The sequence below is a fragment of the Lemur catta genome, chromosome 1, assembly GCF_020740605.2.
Source record: "Lemur catta isolate mLemCat1 chromosome 1, mLemCat1.pri, whole genome shotgun sequence".
Taxonomy (NCBI): domain Eukaryota; kingdom Metazoa; phylum Chordata; class Mammalia; order Primates; family Lemuridae; genus Lemur; species Lemur catta.
This window is the reverse complement of record NC_059128.1, coordinates 193,047,695-193,053,476: the sequence shown is the minus strand read 5'-3', so window position 1 is coordinate 193,053,476 and position 5,782 is coordinate 193,047,695. Positions and strand designations below refer to the sequence as shown.

At 31.9% G+C, this 5,782-nt stretch overlaps 1 pseudogene; it reads left to right on the top strand.

The window, feature by feature from the left end:
- The first annotated feature begins 4,742 nt into the window (after positions 1-4,742).
- Positions 4,743-5,224, top strand: LOC123641658 (annotated as a pseudogene).
- Positions 5,225-5,782: the final 558 nt, after the last annotated feature.

Below are 5,782 nucleotides of genomic sequence, written 5' to 3'. Positions count from 1 at the left end.
GATTCACCTTGCTAAAATGATTATTCAATTTTAAAAGCATTTTGTTTTCAAAATGTTGTGAAAGAAATGGGGTCATGTTAATAAATTATTTAGCCTACTTTAAAATGGCACCACATAAATATTCTGCTAGACCCTCTTTGTGGTTCCTGGAAACGTCTTCATTTGAGGTGCATCGACTTTCCGGCCATCAAGGTGCTCTTTAGAAAACGGCTTCACTGAGCCATTTCTATGCCAACTAGTGCTGACTGCTTTTCCTTACTATTTTTTTTTAAAGATCAGAAAAAAAATTGGATAGATTAAATAAATGAAATATTTATATTTCCCCTGGTCAACTTTGGCATGTAAATATTGTACAAACTAGATATATTTTGTATTCTGAGTCTTTTTGCTTTAATTCATGCATTTGCCTTGCAAAAGCACGTTTTCCACCGTGTGTGGTAAAACTGAACCCTAATCTTGTGTGCTATCTAATCATTTTTATGGCACTGATTATTACAGGATTTGTGTACTGGACAAAGATCAATCTAAAACAAGCTCAGGAAAATGCTATTATAATGTGGCTTGTTATTAAGTGGAATCAGTTTGATATCAAAACTTGTCCTCCAAAATATTTAAAGTACACGTTGTAAAAACTTGATAAGCTGTTCACCTGAAAATAAAGTGATTATATTACATACAGATTGGGCAATACTAGAATGAGGAAAGTGTGTAGGGTAGGATGAAAAGTCAAGAGTCAGGAAAAGGGAGGGGAGAGAGAAAGATGGTAGGCAGAAAACAGAATATTATATATAAACAGAAAAGAACTAAAAAGTTCGACAAAACAATGTATTGCTACTTTTTACTTCTTCCTGTATCTTCTACCAGTTTCCTCGATATTTGTGACAGTATTGCTAGAATTTTTAAATCACTGTTCTTACATATGTAATACCTTCATCCCCTTATCTACACGTTAATTCCAACTCATTTTTGCCAGCAGGAAATATCTTGAAAAACTGCTTCTGTGGATAGATGAAGATACGTGTGTGTGTGTATGTGTGTGTGTGTGTACAGACACACATACACACACACAAGTGACTATATTGTGGCATTCAAGGAAAAAATTACTGCTTCTTTCAGTTCGTGATTCTAGTAATTCATGTAAAGGAATAGCCAAAAATCAATATCAGATGGCTCTGAGGAAGGTTTTTCTAATGATTCTGTTGTTATTTACTTGGGAAAAATGCTTTTATAGTTACTAAGCATAATACTGTCACACAGACTCTTCTGTACTTTTGGCCAATGACAAAGCCACAGTGATATCAGTGATAATGGCAGAATCTTATTTTGGTCAAATACAAAATTCTTAAAATACAAAGCAATCCCCCAAGTCGTTTTATCATATGAATTGCTAAGAATCTAGAAAGGACAGATTCTTAGGCAACTGCCTTTAAGATTTAGACTTCTTATTGCTGGCTCTGGGTTCAGGAGTCTGTTTTTGATGAGTATTCCAGGTGATTCCAATGTGACTTCTTTAAAGATGTACATTTGGGTAAAACAAATAAGCTTGCTGCTAACAAACTGGGAGACTGCTTCTTTTGTAATGCCTATTTGTGTAGCAGAAATTTCAGACATTTGACATCATTTATAATGAGTTCAGACAACTTTCTGTAACCACAATCAAAATGATTCCATAATTTGAAATTTGTGAAGATGACAAAAATAATTAAAATACTGAGATTACATTATTTAATGAGAGCTATCTGTATTATTCATTGTACACTTAATCTAAAAAATTGTATATAACCAAAACAAGCAGGTATAATTCTATTGAACTAAGAAATAGGTAACTGCTTGGAATTTTAAAATTCCTTTTCCAAATTTGTAAATTCGCTTTTCCCAATGACTAGTGAAATAATATAGCTTTGTTTGTTAGGTGATGTGGTTTGTTTGTTCTTGTTTTGTTTCAAAGATATTAAATCACCTTAAAAATGCTTGAAACTTTTTTGTTTTTTTTTGCAAATTACATCATGTGTTTGGAGGTTGGAATACTAGTATTATTGCTGTATTAAGCTTAGCAAGGTGACATTGAAAGTGCCAATGCCACATTTTTCTTTTCTTTCACTCCATTACCTGATGTAATGAACCAAAGTAGAGCTCTTTAGTCTTTTCTTATATTTATTATCTTTTGAATTCCTGATTAGGATGTTATCAATGCACACTGCCATATCTGGAATTCTAGAAAGCAGAGGTCCATAAAATTTTGGACTATTCAAAGAAACAGAAATTCAGACTGGAAGAATTTATTTAGCAAACTGAGTAGAAAAATTACTATCAAGAGGAGGTGGGGGAAACAAATGTACTTTCTCAATTGTGCTCATCTTACAAATCACCTGATATTGTTACACATACAGATTCAATTGGTCTTAGATGAGCCCTGTTATCTCTGTGTTTAATAAGTACACAGGCCTTCCTATGAACAGGCAAGTTTGATAAACACTGAAACAGAATCAGTAATAGATTGGTGTGGTAAGAGCATGTTTGTAAAAGTCTTCACAGCAGAATCAGGGAGACATTTATGACTGCACACATCAAATATGAGTGAGTCTTAAATTCTTATTCACAGTGAATCTATAGACTCTATAAAAGTCCTAAAGTCAACTTTATTTAGAATATAATTTACATACAATAAAATGTATCCAGTTTAAGTATATCTTTGGATGAATTTTGTCTCTGTAAAGTTCTAGTGATGAAATAATTGTTACATATTAATTTTTGAGAAAATATTTATTACTCTTTCAAACATTGAAAATAATTCTCTGTTTGATATAAAAGTAGAAAGCCTCAGAGAATGCACCAGAATATCTGTTTCTGTTGACTTCTAGTAGTTTGACTATTTTGATAATATAAATGTATACTTTCAAATCTGGTTGATTAGTTGCAGTGTAAACAAATTATTTCTTATGAGGCTCTTATGTATCTTTCTTTCAATGTTGAGTTATAGGTCCACACTTGAAGACATTATATTGAAGTGCAAAACATCCAATATTTACATTGTAGTTATTCTAATCTTGAAGAACATGTGACAGTCCTAACAATTCTGTCAATGGAATTGAATACTATAATGAGCATCTTTATAAATCAGTCAGATACCTTTCTTTTATCTTACACTTGGAGAAATTTATGAGTACTTTTGCCAATACTACAGAATGCTAGGTATTATTGCTTTGTTATTTCTGAAATTAGTAACTCCTGGACTTCACATTTAGAATACTCAAGACATTGTTCAATACATGTTGTGAACTGAATAGATAATAGAGGGTACATAGTCCTATGAAGCATCAATAAATTAAGATCTTTGCTCACCAAGCCTATTCAAAATCAGAACACACTATTAACAACTATGTGATTTATGGCTTTATTTCATTTATATTTGCTTAACACATAAAATTAAACATGAAATTTCTTTGATTGATTGCATAGATATTCTTTCCCTATCTTGAATTGTCAACTGTTGCATAGGTTCAGTACTTACATACATATTCTAACTCAATGACTAAGAATGCTCAGTAGATCTTGTATTATTTTTCTAATATAAGTTTTTAAATTCTGGTTAAAACTTGGAAGTAAAGAATGCATTTGAGTGATTCATTTTGTCCTCAAACAAATGTTGTCTATTGATCATCCTGGACTGTTATTTATTTCATTTCATAGTCTTTTACTTAAATCATATTTTACCTGAATAGAAAGAATTCTCTTTAAAGTTCACTACAACTGTTCTTTCTATGATTTTCTTCTATTCTAATCTTTAATAATGCTATTATACTATGTTTCTTTGTACATCAGTGAGGGATTCACACTTTTTTTTTTTTTTAGTAAAGGACACTATCTATTCCCTTTACATTGCTCTCTTCATTCAAATAACTATTATTTTTAATTAAGGTGTATATATATGCAAATATTGCTGATCATTTGTACAACAAGAATGAGGCATAAGGTGACCCTGATAAAATAAACTTACTAATTGAGTGTGGTGATATTAGGGATAAAGTTTATAATGAAAGAGAAAATTTTTGAATAGCAAAAGTATTTAGGAGCCTTGAATTCCGGGTTGGCATGAGATGTGCTAAACATTGATACTCTAAATATGAGTTCTTTAGGAAAATCATTTGTATAAATTAGTTTCCTAGCCAAATTGTGAATTTCCAGTTTTCTCCAACCAGAGCCATTTTGAAAGATTATGTTTATTACGGAGCAATAGTAGTACCATAAATTTTGGAACCATAAATATTAAAGTTATTTTAAACATCCCCAAACAAGTTGGAATTAAAGAATACATAGAAAGGGACATATGTTCTTGACCCAAACTAATGTATATTAATATGTTCAAGTTATTAATTTCTAATCCATGTTGTGCCATTTATATTTAATTATTCTGAAGCTTATCCCAACCCTCCCTCTGCCCTAAGAATCAAAGACAAAATTAAATCCTACGAATTTTAATTTTCAAATTATTTTGCTAAATACTGCTTTTTAGAAAGAGAGGAGAAATATATGATAAAAATGAGTGATAAGATGTTTCAGCTTTCATTGCCATAAGACAATAATAGGTTAATAAGAAGCTCTAAATTTAACATACTGAATATCTTCCCAAGATAGCGGCTGCTCAGCCAATACCCCCATCCCCTCACCTCACGGGGGCACTGAAGGTGGTAGTGGAGGGCCAGAGCCTCTATGGCTCCCAGGTGCGGGAGAGCAGCCTGCTGAAAATGACTGAATATAAACTTCAGCTAGTTGGAGCTGGTGGTGTAGGCAAGAGTATCTTGAAGATACAGCTAATTCAGAATCACTTTGTGGATGAATATGATCCAACAATAGAGGATTCCTACAAGAAGCAAGTAGTAATTGATAGAGAAAAGTGTCTCTTGGATATTATTGACATAGCAAATGAAGAGGCGTACAGTGCAATGAGGTATCAGTGCATGAGGCCTGGGGAGGGCTTTCTTTGTGTATTTACCATAAATGATACTAATCACATTAAGCTATTATCAAGAACAATTTAAAAGAGCTAAATAAAGACTCTGAAGATGTACCTATAGTCCCAGTAGGAAATAAACGTGGTTTGCCTTCAAGAATATTAGACACAAAACAAGCCCTGGACTTAGCAAGAAGCTACAGAATTCTTTTTATGGAAACATCTCCAAAGACAAGACAGGATATTGATGATATCTTCTATATATTAGTTTGAGAAATTTGAAACCATAAAGAAAGTAGGAGTGAAGATGGTAAAAAGAAGAAAAAGAAGTCAAAGACAAAGTGTAAAATTATGTAAATACAATTTGTACTTTTTCTTAAGGCATACTTAACTAAAAGGGGTAATTTTTATAATTACACTAGATTATTAGCATTTGTTTTAATATTATTTAATTTTTTTCTACTCTATGCAAACTGTTAACTTTTATCTTAAATGCTTATTTAAAATGACAGTAGAATTTTTTTTCACTCCAAGTGGCAGTATTCCCTGAGTTTTGGTATTTGAACTAGCAATGCTTCTGAAAAAGAAACTGAGTATCTGAGATTTCTGTCTTGGGATTTTGGGCATGTAGTTGATCACTTCCTGGTTTTCTTACCAAATGGTAACGTTGGTGTGAAACAAATAATGAAGCTTTCAAATCATCTCTGTTGTGTATTTTGTCTAGTCACATAAATAAATTAATTACTAGTTATAACTTCAGTTGAGACTCTATGATGGGTTTTAGTGAAATATTGAGGGTACAAAAATTTGTGGACTTCCTGTTGATTAATC